At 41.2% G+C, this 17,492-nt stretch overlaps 1 long non-coding RNA gene across 1 annotated transcript; it reads right to left on the reverse strand.

The window, feature by feature from the left end:
- Window positions 1-2,209: 2,209 nt before the first annotated feature.
- On the reverse strand, window positions 2,210-17,476 carry LOC141582795 (uncharacterized). The gene is made up of 5 exons (XR_012515681.1): window positions 16,910-17,476; window positions 16,682-16,801; window positions 9,899-10,368; window positions 4,947-5,070; window positions 2,210-3,845 (listed from the first exon to the last, which is right to left on the reverse strand). It is a non-coding gene; the product is annotated as an uncharacterized LOC141582795 (long non-coding RNA).
- Between the last annotated feature and the right edge of the window lie 16 nt (window positions 17,477-17,492).

The following is a 17,492-nucleotide window of genomic DNA, read 5'->3' on the forward strand; positions in this document are numbered from 1 at the left end:
AAATGTTTGGAAAATTTGCAGCCTGACAATGTGATAGAAAGGAAAATCCCATTTTCTGAGGAGAAATTCAAGCCAGTTGCAGAAATTTGCATAACGAATGAGGAGCTGAAGGCTAATCCCCAAGACAATGAGGAATATGTCTCCAGGGCATGGCAGAGGGCTTAACGGTAGCCCCTCCCATCACAGGCCTAGAGCCTAGAAGGAAAATGTGGTTTTGTGGGCCAGATCCAGGGTCCCTGTACTGTATGCAGCCTAGGTACTTGGTGTCCTGTGTCCCAGCCTCTCCAGCCACGGCTAAAAAGGGCCAACATAGAGCTCAGGCCATGGCTTTAGAGGGTGGAAGCCTCAAGCCTTGGCAGCTTCCATGTGGTGGCGAGCCTGCCAGTCCACAGAAGTCAAGAACAGAGGTTTGGAAACCTCTGCCTGGATTTCAGAAGATATATGGAAATACCTGGATGTCTAGGCAGAAGTTTGCTGCAGGGGCAGGGCTCTCATGGAGAGCCTCTGCCAGGGCTGTGCAGAAGGGAAATGTGGGGTCAGAGCACCCACACAGAGTTTCTACTGGGGCACTGTCTAGTGGACCTGTAAGGAGAGGTCCACTAGACCCCAGAATGGTAGACACACTGACAGCTCATACCATGAGCCTAGAAAAGCTGCAGACACTTAGTGCCAGTCCATGAGAGCAGCCAGGAAGGAGGCTGTACCCTGAAAAGCCACAGAGGCAGAGCTGCCCAAGACCATGGGAACCCACCTCTTGCATCAGCGTGACCTGGACACGAGACATAGAATCAAAGGAGATCATTTGGGAGCTTTAAGATTTGACTGCCCTGCTGGATTTTGGACTTGCATGGGACCTGTAGTGCCTTTGTTTTGGCCAATTTCTCCCATTTGGAATGGCTGTATTTACCCAATGCCTGTACCTCCACTGTATCTAGGAAGTAACTAACCTGCTTTCCTGCTTTTGATTTTGTAGGCTCATAGGTGGAAGGGACTTGCCTTGTCTCAGAAGAGACTTTGGACTGTGGACTTCTGAGTTAATGCTGAAATGAGTTAAAACTTTGGGGGACTGTTGGGAAGGCATGATTGATTTTAAAATGTGATGATGTGAGATTTGGGAGTGGCCAGGGGTGGAATGATATGGTTTGGCTGTGCCCCCACCCAAATCTCATCCTGAATTTCCATGTGGGAGGAACCCCACGAAAGGTAATTGAATCATGGGGGCAAGTCTTTCCCATGCTGTTCTCATGATAGTGAATAAGTCTCATGAGATCTGATGGTTTTAAAAAGAGGAGTTCTGCATAAGCTCTCTCTCTTTGCCTGCTACCATCCAAATAAGACATGACTTGCTCCTTCTTGCCTTCTTCCATGATTGTGAGGTTTCTCCAGCCACGTGGAACTGTAAGTCCAATTAAACCTCTTTCTTTTGTAAATTGCCCAATCTCAGGTATGTCTTTATCAGCAGTGTTAAAACAGACTAATACAATGAGAAAAGACATGAGATGATAGGAGGAATTTAAACACAAAATGTATATTTGATCATATGAAATAATTAGTATTAATTTTACAGGTGCGATAACAGTACTGTAGTCATGCTTTGTTAAAAGTCCATGTATTTTAGAGATGCAGCTGAAAATTTTGTGGATAAAATAAAATGATGTGTGGAATGGGGGCAGCTGGGGGGGTAGGGGAGAGACAGCGGGGGTGGGGAGGGAGGGGAGGGTGAGGAGGGATAACATGGGGAGAAATGCCAGATATAGTATGCACCTAAAGTAAAATAAATAAATTTTTTAAAAAAGGAATTTTCTCTTAATTGCATTTTAGGTTTTGGGGTACATGTGAAGAACATGCAAGATTGTTGCATAGGTACACACATGGCAGTGTGGTTTGCTGCTTTCTTCCCCTTCACCTATATCTGGCATTTCTCCCCATGCTATCTCTCCCCAACTCCCCATCCCCCCCGTCCCTCCCCCATTTCCCCCCAACAGACCCCAGTGTGTAGTGCTCCCCTCCCTGTGTCCATGTGTTCTCATTGTTCAACACCCACCCATGAGTGAGAACACGCAGTGTTTGATTTTCTGCTCTTGTGTCAGTTTGCTGAGAATGATGGTTTCCAGGTTCATCCATGTCCCTATAAAGGACACGAACTCATCATTTTTGATGGCTGCGTAATATTCCATGGTGTATATGTGCCACATTTTCCCTGTCCAGTCTATCATCGATGGGCATTTGGGTTGGTTCCAGGTCTTTGCTATTGTAAACAGTGCTGCAATGAACATTCGTGTGCATGTGTCCTTACAGTAGAACGATTTATAATCCTTTGGATATATACCCAGTAAGGGGATTGCTGGGTCAAATGGAAATTCTATTTCTAGTTCCCTGAGGAATCGCCACACTGTATTCCACAATTGTTGAACTAATTTACACTCCCACCAATAGTGTAAAAGTGTTCAAAAAAAGGAATTTTCTTATAACAATCCAGTTTTGTGGGAGCGGGCAGATGGGAGTACAAATGAAATAAGGTTGACTATGTTTGTGCTAACAGTAATTGAAACTAGGTGATGGGTAAAAGGGATATCATTATGCTATTACTTCTATTGTTCATTTGACTGAACTTTTCCACAACAAAAAAGAAAAATAAATACCCTCCTCTCTTTATTCTAAAACAGCATAGATTTTGCGGCCATACAGAGTCCCCCTACTGATTAGCTATCTAGCTATAGAGAGGTTGCCTAATCTCTCTGATCCTTGGTTATCCTCATTTTCAAATGGCAATATTTATAAACCTGGCCTCACAGAAGTTGGGAGGATTAGATAAACTTTTCTTGTCAATCACTCAACATAGGGCATAGCTAGCATATAGCAGGTGCTCAATGTTTTCTTATTCCTTTTTGTTAAACCAAGACATTTCCTAATTCCTCAATCAGCATAGATGGAATTTATTTTGGGTCTTTTGTTCCCTATGGGACAGTGTTTTCTAAAAACATAGCAACATGCTCCCCACCTGAGGACTTTAGAAGACCTGGAGAAGAGGGTGGGGAGAAACAAGTAATACTGGCATATCAGGACTCCTGGGGGCAAATGCCATTATGTGCCACAAAGCCCTAGATAGAATAGGTGCCTAAAATGTGCTTACTAGCTGAGACAGTGGGTAGGTAAATTCTGGATTACTTTTGTTTCCCCATATTTGAAGGTGGAGATGATAGAGATGGTGGTGTATATGACATTTCTTCTTCCCTCTTCCCCCACTGGCATCAAAGCCTACTTGACTCAGATTTGAAGTACTTAAGGATTCTCCTTCGTATCTCTAATTTCACATCATTATCACTACTATTGGCAACAACTACAATTTATGACATAACGATTAAAAGCTTGAACATTGTCTCTGCTACTAATGCTGAGCCTCACTTTAATTTGTCTGCAAAATGGGGATGCTACAAAGAGTGGCTGGAAGAATTAATTTTTTTTAATTGCATTAAAAACTTCATAACACAGTCTGGCATGTGGTAAGTAGTAAACACTACCTTTCGATGCTTTCACGGTTGGACTGTAAACCAGGGTCTTCACATATATTATCTCTAACATTCTACGTTCCTTGACTCCATCAGTCCCACCAGGAACCCAATTTTCCTGTGGGTGCACTGGATCCCCTCGGTGCCTGCCCACTACAGCACTAATCTCTGATCCAGCTTCACTTTCCCTCACCTCCCTTTCAAACTGGACTGCCCAATTTCCTAGATCCCATCTCATTACCTCTTGTTGTCCACCAGGTGGCACCAGAGAATGCGAGAAGCCCATGAGCGCTGCAGAAAACTTCCCAGAGGAATTTTAATTCTGCGGGGGGCTTCCTGGACAACCAAACAAGATTTTCTTATGGAAGGAGAGTTTTTATTTTTTGTTTAAGGCCTACCCCAAACCACCCTGCATGGGCCATTCTACTCCACTAATTCAGGTTACAGCCCTGCCAATACTTTCATTCATGCGCTTCCACCTTCCCTCACCCTTCCTTTCCAGTACTTGGATCAGGAAGCTCTTCTTTACTTTAAGACAAAGTAACCCACTGACACACTTTCAAAAGGCCCTGTAAATCCTTTTAATTCTTTTTGCTTGGGGACATTTTTTTCCCCTGCCCTTCTAACCAACTCCCCCTATTTTCCCAAAGCCACTCCTTGGTACTTCCTGGAAGATGTCCCACTGAGGACATGTCTTTGAGGCTGATACGGGCAGAAAGGAAGACAGTTAGCTATGGTTGGCTAGATTTCCAAGATACCTTGACCCCAGACTTATATACTAGAACATTATTGGAATAAAATGTTATCCACAGGCAAGGCAGATCATTGGTGAGGTTCAGGGTACAGGGAAAGAATGAAGACAAGAAAAAAAAAACTCTGTCCAGTCACGATGGCTCATATCTGTAATTCCAGCACTTTGGGAGGCCGAGGAATGTGGATCACCTGAGGTCAGGAGTTCAAGACCAGCCTGGCCAACACGGTGAAACTCTGTCTCTACTAAAAATACAAAAATTAGCTGGGTATGGTGGCAGGCGCCTATAATCCCAGCTACTCGGGAGGCTGAGGCAGGAGAATCACTTGAACCCAGGAGGCAGAGGTTTCAGTAAGCCAACATCACACCACTGCACTCCAACCTGGGCAACAGAGTGAGACTCCATCTCAAAAAAAAAAAAAAAGAAAAAAAGAAAAAATCTGATAAAAAGAGGTGGCTAGAGAGTGCTTAATATGCTTCAGTTTCCACAACTTTTAAATAAAATAATAATAGTTGCTATTATGTTTATAATAAGAAAAAAATGAGCTATTCCTTGTAAAGCACTTTGAACAGCACCTAGCATGTAGCAAGTACTATTAACTTCATAGCTTTAGTACTACATTTATCTTATTAGCAAACCTTAGCCACAGTGAGACACTCCAGAAAGGGTATTTTAGGAGGCTAACCTGTCCTGACTCTCAGTTACTTCAGTCTCCAGCTTCCAACTTAATCCTGAATTCATTCTGGCACACCACGGGATCGGCAACATCCTCCTCCAAGATGTCCTTGTTGATTAATCTCCACTTTCACCTGAAATCAGTGAGCAGCAAGAAGGCTGGTGATGAAGGAATAGAGGGGTATCACCAAAAGTCAACATGTTGCATATCTGTTGTATATCTGGCTCAAGGTAGGTATCAAGGCGAGCAATTTTTGGCACTGAAAAGAGGGCTAAGGCCTTTGACACAATCCCATTTCCCCTCTTCCTTCCCAGCAGTAGCTCTAGTCATTGCACCCTATAGCAGCTTTGCAGGCTGGCCCAAGTGATACTGCCTCACTTCACCACACTGTGTCATCAGGCACTCCTTTCTGTGACTTAATGCTTGTTTATTTCTAGGAGGATGAGAAATGTAACACGTTCAAAGTTTTAAGTACAAGCCACCATTTTACAGACAAAGCTTCAACCTAGAGAGTATGTGGGAGTTGCTTAAAGTAACAACGTTTATTTCTTCCAAAGACTCTAGGCCCCTTGAGGGCAGACACCATGATTTCTACTTGATTAGTATTTCTCTTTATATAGCATTTTAATGGCAGAAGGCTAATGAGCAGCACTCCACCTCAAGTTTTCCTGGAACACAGGATCCATAGTTCTTCCCGTCCCGAATGCCAGCTGGGGGCCAGATTGTGAATACAGTGGAGCATGACCAGTTGCCCTAAAGGCCTGAAGTAGGCTGAGCACTCCCAAACCTGCCATCTGCAAACCCTTCCACGTTTTGCGTTCTATGTTCTTTAAATCCTTTTCAAGGAATGAGGTTGTAGTTAAACCAAAATTCCTGGTCCTTGCAGCCCCTCAGGAGTTGGCCTCTCCACGCCACTTCATTATTCCCTAGCATGCACTCAGGGCATCTGTGCTGCATAATTCTGGGACTGGGGTAGGAACGGGGAGCACCATTATGGTTGCCATTATCCTTGTGGTCTATGTGACTGGTGTAGCTACTATTCACTGATCACTTATGATGGGTTAGGCATATCAAATGAGACACACTTTAAATAAATGCGTGTCATTTAATCCTCACAGCAACCTCATGAGGCAGGTAGTATTATTATTCATTTTCAAAAATGAGTAAACTGATATTAACACAACCAAGCTGATTTGCCTAAGCCTAAAATTAAACCACTCACTAGCAGCCTGGCTCCAGAGCCTACTCTAAACCATGATCTCATAGTTCTTAAAATGTGGTCTGCACAGACCACCTGTATTAGAATCACCTCAGGTGCAAGTCACAAACTGTTGTGTCCCACCCCAGCTGCACTGAATCAGAATCTCTGAGCACAGGACCCAGGAATATTTGTGATTTTACTCAGGTATCTGAGATTAGACTAAAGCTTGAGAATCAGTGTATTATACTTAACACATACATGCTGACTGACACAGAATCATGCATGCAAATGTATGCCCATGCATATACATAAAAGGCCTACTCATCAACACATAGTTTACATCAGAGTAGTCCTTAGAGATCAGTGCGGGAGACGTTACCATATTATCTGTTTTTCCAGCCAAATCATCACATTAATAAATCTGCATAATGAATTCCACATTCCAGCCTCCATAGAAAAAAATGGGTATGAAAATAGCTTAGCCTTGTCGGATCCTGGCAGGGGAGGAAGGGTGGTTGGTTTCTCAGACCCATAGCCCATCACACTTCCCCCACTATCTATAAGCCCATTAGGTTATGCCATAAACCAATTTCAAAAGAAAGTGACGAGGCAAAGGAAGCACAAGGTATATCAAAAGTCTTGCCTGGCTAATTCTTAGGTGTCTGGATCTGAATACATGACTTTATCTCTCTTGCTTCCATTTTTTTCATCTGTAAAGTTTGGATGGTAATTATAATACTATCCATTTCATAAGATTGTTATGATGATTAAATGAGCCAATACATTGAAAGAGCTTGGATTCTAAGCTCTAGAACAAGAACTTGGCAAGTTATTTTCAATGTCAGCATAGCAGTAGTAGTAGTAGGAGGAGGAGGAGGAGGAGGAGGTTTTGAGGTTAGCATCCAGCCCCTGTTTTCAGTTTGTTAATGTGGTATGGGAGAATATGTTTTTGGATCTGAACCTACGATGGAAGAAAAACATGAAGATATTTTTCTTAGCACTTTCTCCTGTCATACAAATTCAACTCATCATTATTTTATGATATGAAGCTTTACTGCAAAAGCATTCAGTTTTCCCATTCCCTGACCCTGGCAGATGTTGCCAGGTGTGGAATAAAGTGAGAAAGGTGCATTAGCATGAGATACCAAGGAGTGGAGGAAATACATATCCAAAATTCCTCATACAAAACCCTTATGGGCTGATGTTTTCTGAAATTCATCATTTGAGAGATTTTAGAAAGGGAATGTGGTATATATACATGGTCTATAATACTCCTGGTGGGTGTTATAAACACATGAGTATTTCTATATCAAAATGAATATTCATATAAATACGTTGAAGAACATAAACAGCCTTAGGTTGGTTCAGGTCAAATTTTGCTACCTAATGAATTTTGGTGGTAAACTTATGAAAACTTTTAGTTTTGTGAATTATTGGATTTACAGATAATGGGTCATGGCCCATCATCTGGTAGTTCAAGAATTAAAGCAAAGAGAAATAGCTGACACCCACTAATGAGCCCCTGCTGAGGCTCCTTGGTTGTGGATTGGAGACCCACTCCTCACTTTTCTCCAGCCAGAGATCACATCCACCTCCAGCCTGAAGTCCCAAAAGTGCATGTCACTTTGAGTGGAAGGTTGTGGATCCTGTAAAGCAAAGTTATATCTACTATAGGTACAGAAAAGGTGATCTTGAGATATCAGCTTTGCATACACCAGGGTCAAGTTTTGACCATGAGTCACATCAGGAGATAAAGAACTGGAATAGAGCACTCTTATTTGCTCTTTCCAGGTACTAAGTTTATACACAAGATTTTATCTAGAGAAAGGGTGCTATACCATAGCCAAAGAATATGCATCAACCATAGCATCAGAAAATAGGTATCCGAGTTTATTTTATTTGGAGTTTGTTCTCGGATATGTAGATTCACGTATTTCATCAAATTTGGGATATTTTTAGCCAGTATTTCTTCAGATATTCTTTGTGCCCCTTTCTCTCTCTCATATCCTGCTGGAGCTTTCATTTGTGATGATGCTGGTCTGCTTAATAGTGTCCCACAGGCTCAGTAGGGGCTTATTTAGCCATACTGAAGGCAGAAACATAATTAATCCCTCTTATCCATAGCATATAAACTCCCTGGGGGAAGACGTAAATGCCAGATACATCATAGATAAACCAAGCCAAGAGCAGACTGTAGAAATCATGGGAAGTCGGCTGTACAGTACCTTGGAAATACTGTTGGCAAGGCTGGTCTTTGGGTGTAGAGAAAAGCATGGAGGCCTACCTCAGTGGTCATCTACCTTTTTGCTGCCCCCAGACTCTTCATACACACAACACACTACCACAAACTCACATTTTACACTCAGTGATTCTTATGGAGAGGGTGCCCTAAAAGCTACATATGCCCTCACAGAGATGATCATATGCCCCCTTCTGTACTCTCTTAGTCCCTCACAGGTTCAAATCACTGTAGTGAATGACGCAGTGAAAACCTAACATATTCCTCCCACTAAATCCTTCCCTATGTCACTCTTCACCAAAGCCCAAAATATCTATCAAAAGCCATTCCTGGAGGCTGAGGTATTCAGAAGTAGCCTGAGAAACCAGCAAAAGCCTTTAACTGAGAGTTGGACACATCTGGATTCTAATCTTTACTCTTCCACCTACTAGCTATATGATATTGAGAAAATAAACTCTCTGAATAATTTTTTCAACTGCAAAAAGGGCATAATAATAATAATATGAACCTAATGAATCCAGGTTCTTTCAATGTATTGGCTCATTTAATTATCATAACAATCTTATTAAATGGGTACTACTGGCTGGGCATGGTGGCTCATGCCTGTAATCCTAGCACTTTGGGAGGCTGAGGCAGGCAGGTTGTCTGAGCTCAGGAATTTGAGACCAGCCTGGCAACATGGTTAAACCCTGTCTCTACTAAAATAACACAAAAATTTAGGTGGGCGTGGTGGCATGTACTTGTAGTCTCAGCTACTCAGAAGGCTGAGGCAGGATAATTGCTTGAACCTGGGAGGCAGAGGTTGCAGTGAGCCAAGATTGTACCACTGCACTCTAGCCTGGGTGACAGAGGGAGACTCCATCTCCAAAAAAAAAAAAAAAAAAAAAAAAAAAAAAAGAAAAAAAGAGAAGGGGACCAGGTATGGTGGTTCACACCTGTAATTCCAGCACTTTGGGAGGCTGAGGTGGGCGGATCACAAGGTTAAGGGATTGAGACCATCCTGGCCAACATGGTGAAAACCTGCCTCTACTAAAAATACAAAAAGTAGCTGGGCATGGTGGTGTGCACCTGTAGTCCCAGCTACTTGGGAGGCTGAGGCAGGAGAATCACTAGAGCCCAGGAAGTGGAGGCTGCAGCCAGCAGAGATTGTGCCACTGCACTCCAGCCTGGCAGCAGAGCAAGACCCCATCTCGAAAAAAAAAAAAAAAAAAAAAAAAGGAAAAGAAAAAGAAAAAGAAATGAGTACTAATATTATTATCATCCCATTTTTCCAGATGAAAAATTAGAGTTGCTGTGAGAATTAAATAAGATAAAGTTGACAAAGTCAAGGGGTCAACTGAGATGTAAATTTCACATGTTATATGTTCCAAGTGGTGTTATGCAGAAAGCACAGTAGACTGGAGTCAGATAAAACTGGATTTGAAACCTGGCTCTGCATTTACTACCTGTGTGACTCTTTGGAATCTCTTAATTAACTTAACTGCTTTTTAAAAACTGTATAATGAGGATAACAACACTTACCATATTGGACTGTCATGATGCCTCCATGGGAGAATATAAGTAAAAATAAGCATGCATTCCACAGATATTTATTGAACATATGGTGAGTGAGATATAATAGAGATCAGTGTAGCCTGGGGGAAGATGGGGAATGGTTTAGAAAGGGTGCTCAGGAAAACCATTACTGGCACAAAGAACATGATGGAAGAACTTAACAAATGGGACTTTCCGGCTGTGTGTGGTGGTTCATGCCTGTAATCCCAGCATTTTAGGAGGCCAAGACTGGTGAATCACCTGAGGTCAGGAGTTTGAGACCAGGCTGGCCAACATGGTGTAACCCCATCTCTGCTAAAAATATAAAAAAAAATAAATTAGCCAGGCATGGTGGTGAGTGCCAGTAATCCCAGCTACTTGCGAGGCTGAGGCAGGAGAATCACAAAGTCGGGAGGCAGAAGTTGCAGTGAGCCGAGACCACTCCATTGCACACGAGCCTGGGCAACAAGAATAAAACTCTGTCTCAAAAAACGAACAAACCCGAATGGGACTTTCCATTCTTCGCAAGGTTCTCCAACTTGCATTAATTCCACAACTTATAAAAAGCACATATCTATTTCCCCAGGTTACCAGCTCCCTGCTCACCAGTTCTTTCCTTTCTCCTTAATCTCACGTGCTTACCTTGTTCTTCTTAAGCAAAAATTGTGAGCCATCAAAGACAGTGCTAGTCTTGATTCAGTAACCAGTCTGTCTTTATGGTTTCTTCCCTGCATCATTGCTACCATTTCGCTTGTACGAATCCACTTTTTCAACCTTTCATGACAACTTTATTGAGGTATAATTACCAATCACTATCACCACAGGCCGAGAACAAGTCTCTTAAGTTTGGTCACAGAACAAGCTGCCAACACTGAATGCAGGTCCTGTGTTTCACCCTGACCACCAACCAATCACCTAACCCAAGACATAGCATAAACTCCTAACTCTGGACTTGGAGACCTAACCCTAATTTCACACCAAGCCTTTAACCCTGGCCACAAATGATGATCTTAATTCCATCCATAAACTGAGCCACTTTCTGGCCACACTCCAACGTCTTATTTCTGATTAAATCAAGTCCCTAGGCCTAGTCACACATTGAGTGTCTGTGTCTGGCCCAAGAGTAAGTATTTAAGACTGGTCCCAACCTGACTCTCTAATCCTGATCTCCTATTGAACCATAGCTATGACTACCGTATAAGTCCTTAAGTCATGATACACGGATCGAAAGTAACATCAGCCATAGCCCCTAAGTCTATCCCCAGGTGGAATCTCTAAACTAGGTTACAGAAGGTATAATCTAACTCTGGGATATACTTAACAACCTGAACTGACCACAAAATGAGTGCTCAGCATAGATACTAACTGAGCTCTAGCCCTGACTACAGACTGAGGCTCTAACTTGGACACAGCCTGAGATCTGATCTTGGAAACCAATCCAGCTACAATTTCCACAGACTTAGCACTAACCAGAAAATGACCCCAACATTGGCAACAGAATGACTACTAAACTTGGCCTCATACAGAGACATAAACAGGTACAGAGACCAGACTCTAAACTTGGCCCAACTCTGTTCCCTAATCATAGCCAAGAAGTGAAACCAAATCTTCTACAAAAACTTGAGGATATTTTGACCACAGCATATGACCTAATTCTGACTATAGACAGAACCCTGAACATGGCCACAAGCTGCGTCTTAACCATGTTCAAAGCCCAAGTTCTAAACATGGACAGAGAGACTGGGTTCATAAATCTGACCATGAAATAATCTATTGAACCTGGGATAGACTGAGCCCTATCACTGGCCATTGATTTGACCCCTAAACTTTAGAACTTCTAACTGGTTACAGACCGCATCTCTAACTCCAGTCATAGACTGAATTCCTAACTCTCATCACAGACTGAGCCCATAAGCCTAACCTCTGACTTAAGCTTTCAACCTGAGAATAAATCTGATTTATCCAAATGGCTGATGACTGATCCTGAATCTTTGAGATAGACTGAACCCTATGTCTGGCTAAATGCTTGCCCCAGACTGGATCCCAATTTCAACCACAGCTTTAACTTACTTTAACTCTGGCTACAGACTGATTCCTAATATCAGAAATTAAGCTGCTTACCAGCACTGTGCAGAGACTGAACCCAAACCTTGAAGATGAATGAAGGACAAACCAGAGAAAGAAAAAACAAGTACTTTTCATCTTCTTAGCCTAAAACCCAGTAACAGATTTAATTCTAACATTGAGCACAGAATGAACTCACCATGGCTAAGATCTGGGCCCTGTTTCTGGCCACATTCTGAACACTGAGCTGGGATGAAGAATGTAAGTCCTGCCACAGACTGAGACCTAAAGACTGAGCCCTAAGCCTGACTACAGAATGATTCTGACCCTACAAGGCTAAATCAAAACACTTCTCATACTATCAACCCTAACATCAGGCTGAGACTAAGTACTAACATTTCCTTTGTCACAGATCAAGTCTTAAACCTATAAACAAAGTTCACTATATTAGTGGCCACAAGCTGAGTCCTAGCACTAGCTGGAGATTAAGCAATTAGTCTGGCCACAAATTTAGCCCTCAATTGGTAATGGATGTACCCGTGGCACTGGGCACAATATGGTCACTAACAATTAGCACAGACTGAACTCTACTAGTGCTACTCAAATGCCTTGCTACACTAAGCCAGAGTCTAAGTGCCAAAATGACAACAGGAAATCAACACTCTGAACTCAAACCCTGGCAACATCCAGATCCCAAAATCTTGATTATGGCCTCAGCCTCTAAAGCTGAACTCCAGCTGGATTTTACGTGTTGTTTGTTCTCACCTCAACGCTATCTACAAACTGACAAATAACATCAACAGCTAATCCAAAAAACCTGTTTACACTCTTAATCATAAAACCTTTTTCATAGTAATCCTTACCTTGGTCATTGGTAACTCTCAAACTCTGATACAAGTTTAATGAGATAGTACCACCGCCAATACTCAATGACACAAATGTTACATAAAGTAAAAGTGGAACTACTCCCTCCAGACTCAACCCTGATAGTGGCCAAATTGAAATAGCTAACTCAGGTCACTGACTGAGCCCTGCTCCGGCCACAGAATGAGGGCCAACACAGACCACTGTGAGTTAGTTCCAAAGAACATTCCTGATATGAGCTATGGATAAAGACAGAATGCTGACACTGGCTAAGGTCAGAAATCACACCTTGAACTTACTCTAGCCAAATATGCATCCCAAATCCTGTTCATATTCATCATTGAAATCCTGGCCACAAACCCTACCATAATCTTGTCTATATATGAAATGTGAACTCTAGTTTGAGACAAGGCTCCAGGGCACATGACAGGTAATATCTTAACATGGCAACAGACTATATATTAGACATTGACTGTGCCTTACCAGTGGCCACAGACTGAGACCTAATTATTGGACCTAGAATAAACTTTAACCATGAATACAAATTGAAACTTAACCTGATGAAAGACTGAACATAAATCCTGTTCATAGTTGTACTTGTTTTTTCCCTAGGCAACATCATCAGCATGAACACTAATCCCAGGAAGAGCCATGGTCCTGGCCCTTATTGACTTTCAAGCCTAGAAATAAAAGTGATTCCAACATTGACCAAAAACTAAAGTCAAACCTTGAGCTGAGTCCTAACCCTGGGTGTGGTCTAAGTCTGGTCCACAGACTGAGCCCTAACTCTAATTTTAGAATGAGGCCTCTTCCTATACACAGACTAAATCCTAACTCTGGCCAAAATTTGAACCCAAGTCTTGTACCTTGACTTCATAAACCAGACCACTCTAGACTTACAACAGCCTCAGAGTCAGCTTTAACACCCTGAGGCTGCTGTTAGTCCAGAGTGGTCAGAGACGCACTTTAATCTGTGTCACAGATTGAACTATGGCTATAACTCTGAGGCCTAACATTGATATTAGGCTGAACCCTAAACTTGGTTTGATAGTCTTCTGATCATGAATCCACATTAGCCTGTAAAAATAGCTACAGACTTACTAAATCTTAACCTAAGAACATATTGAAGCCAAATACACTCCACATTATACACATGAACCCTGGTCTTGACCTGAGCTTTACACTGGCTCTGGATACAGCTCTAACCTTGACCTCCTAATCGATCTCTGAATCCAGCCAGTTCATTTGACCCTGAGCCACTAGTTCACAAATTCATCTTATTATGCAACAACAGATCAAAGAGTATCACCTTTGTATGTACACATACAAATATATATATATATATATACACATTTGTGTTTATATATATATATATACACATTTGTGTATATATATATTATATATAACATTTCTGTATAGCTTATTATATATATATGTATATATGTATATCACCATACAGAAATAGCCATACATACATAGCTGTGACAAGAAATATTACTTATCACAGCTATGTATATTAATTATTTATCTTGTTTGTTGATGGTTTCTCCCTAGTAAAATATTACCTCCAAATGGAAGGGATGTTGTGTGTTTTCTACTTCTCTATTCCCAGCATCTAGTAATGTCTGGCACATTACAGGTACTCAATAAACACTTGTTAAACTGACGAATGAGTAATTTCTTATTACTCTTCTGTCTGGCTACTTTACCTCTCTGTAACATATGCCAGTAATTCTACTTTGTTTTCTCTTGTTTCATCTATTTGGCCATTCCTTCTCAGCTTCCTTGGAAGGCATCTCTTCTTCTACCTGCTACTTGAATATCATCATTTTCTAGGATTCCATAATCTTTGTCTTTTTAAAAATTATTATTCTAAATACTCTATAAATTGGCCAGGCACCGTGTCTCACGCTTGTAATCTCAGCATTTTTGGAGGCTGAGGCGAGTGAATTATTTGAGGTCAGGAGTTTGAGACCAACCTGCGCAACATGGTGAAACCCCATCTCTACTAAAACTACAAAAATATTAGCCAGCTGTGGTGGCAGGAGCCTGTAATCTCAGCTACTCAGGAGGCTGAGGAAAGAGAACCGCTTGAACCTGGGAGGTGGAGGTTGCAGTGAGCCGATTGTCCCATTGCACCTCCAGCCTGGGTGACAGAGTAAGAATTCGTCTCAAAAAAAAAAAAAAAAAAACTCTCTAAGTAAAGTTTAATCAATTTTTCAGTCATTTAATTACCATCTACATTATAGTAATATCTCCCAAATGTTTAGTTCCAACCAAGACCTCTCTCCTGAGCTTCCCACCAGCATTTCTCAGCAGCCTATCAGGCATCTCCACCCAAAGATTCCACTGATGCCTCAAATTTCAAATTTCCCAAACTGATTTACTTCTATTCTTCACAAAACTTGCTATTCTTTCTAGATTCCCTGTCTCAGTGAATGGTATTACCATACACTTAGTCTTCCAAGTCAGAACTTAGGAATCATAATGGACTCCTCCCTTTCTCTCACTTTCCACATCCACCAACTCCTTCTGATCGTTCTATTTCTTGCTAAAAATCCTGTGATGAACAGGAACCCATGTTTTAACTCACCATTAAAACCCAAAACCTGGCACAGTGTACAGAACATAGTAGATGCTCTGCAAATACTTTGAAATCAATGATCGAATGAAAGTAAACAGTCAAGGAAAAAAGATAAAAAGAAAGGAGACAAAGCTGAGAAAAGAACTTCTGCATTTGATTCACAAAATGTTTTTCTGGTGGCCATAATACTAAAAATGCCTTGTCTCAGTCTTTTTATGGCTGAAATGAGGTGATATTTTTCTCTTTTCTTTTCTTTTTTCTTTCTTTCTTTCTTTTTTTTCTTTCTTTCTTTTTTTTTTTTTTTTTTGAGAGACAGGGGATCTCACTCTGTCACCCAGGTTTGAGTGTAGTGGTATGATAACGGCTCACTGCAGCCCTAAATTCCTGAGTTCAAGGGATTCTTCTGCTTCAGCTTCCTGAGTAGCTGGGACTACAGGCATGCCCTACCATGTCTGGCTAATTTTCCTGATTTTTCATAGAGACAAGGTCTCATTATGTTGCCCAAGCTGGTCTCAAACTCCTGGGCAATCCTACCAACTTGGTGTTCCAAAGTGCTAGGGTTACGTAAGGGCATGAGTCCCTGCACCCAATCAGTTTTTCTTTTAAAAAAATCAAATTATTTTCCTGGGGGAATTTAAAACTATAAAAATTGTTAAACATAATTTAGCAATTACCACCCTCCAGAATGATTCCCTATAATATCCCAGCATATGTGTTCACAGTATGTTCTGTGTATATGCTTTAAAAAATAAACACTATATAAGCACAAAAACTCCTCTGATTGTTCTCTCCCACTTTCAAATTAAATTCTGAACTAATTGATATGACTCCCTGTTGCTGCCTGATCTAGTGTTTGCAATATGGAACTTTTGTTGTTGTTCTCTGTACTTTTTTATGCCTTTATGCCTTTGCACATGCTTTGTATAGAATATGGTTGACCACCCTGCCCCAAATCTGACAAATATTTTACTGGTTCTTCAACCAGTTCTCCAGAAGTAGAATGAGTTCTTCCTCCTCTATGATCCTGTAGAAGCCTATGCAGACTTCTTTAGAGCATTTTGCACATTGTATACTCATCTATTCCTCCCCCCAGATTCTCCTCCCCTACAACTCCCCTCACCTAGATTGTGAGCTACCTGACTATTTTTCTAATTCTGTGGCAACACTGCCTAGCCCAGAGCCTTGCACAAAGCTGTATGCACAAATCTATAAAATCGTCTTCCTCCTTCACTTATCTTTTTAAAATCTTAGGCAATTACCTTAGCAAAATGCAATTCCTCTGTCTTTCCCTTCATTTTATTCATGAGTCCAAAAGTTGTCCTTATCAGGAAAGTTGCAGTAATTCAACCATAACGATCCATCAAGCTATAAGAATTCATCTGTAACAGAGAGAAAAAAAAGGTCAAAAGTTAGTAGTGAAATTCGCCCTAATAAACAACCATTTTCCTCAATTTTTAAATCACTTGAAAGTGCTTGGCATTTCCCACCTGTCTTTATCCAGCTCTTGTAACATATTTTTACTCAAATGATAAAGTTTCTTAAAGACATATAGTTACTTGTTTTTACTCAAGTTGTATTGTTTATCTCTTCTAAACTGTTTATTATAGCAGTTTATGTGGCATTATAGCAGTTATGTTTTTCATGGCAACAACATAGCCTTCATTATGGATTAAATAGGCTTCTTCTTCTGGGCTGGTCTAGATCACATTTCCATGCCTATTTATGACACGGTTTCTAGGGAAAACATATAATTCCCAATTAGAAAAAGTATATACATTCTTCCATGCCTTTCAAGTGATTTTGATGCAGGTGGTTCACACAGAACACACTTGTAACAATTTTAACGGACTGTAACTCTCAATTAAAATTCTAAGTTTATCGAATAATAAACATCATCTTTTGAAGAACACTTAAAACTCAGTAACAATTTCAAATCACGATAGAAAGTGCTTCCTGCAAAATGCTAAAGCTTAGCCGACATGAAAATAAATCTAGAGCCTTCGTCTGTCCCTACAAACACAAAGCCATAACCCCAAGACTGATTCGCTAAGACAGTGCACTCCAAACTAC

The sequence above is a fragment of the Saimiri boliviensis genome, chromosome X (assembly GCF_048565385.1).
Source record: "Saimiri boliviensis isolate mSaiBol1 chromosome X, mSaiBol1.pri, whole genome shotgun sequence".
NCBI classification, from domain to species: domain Eukaryota; kingdom Metazoa; phylum Chordata; class Mammalia; order Primates; family Cebidae; genus Saimiri; species Saimiri boliviensis.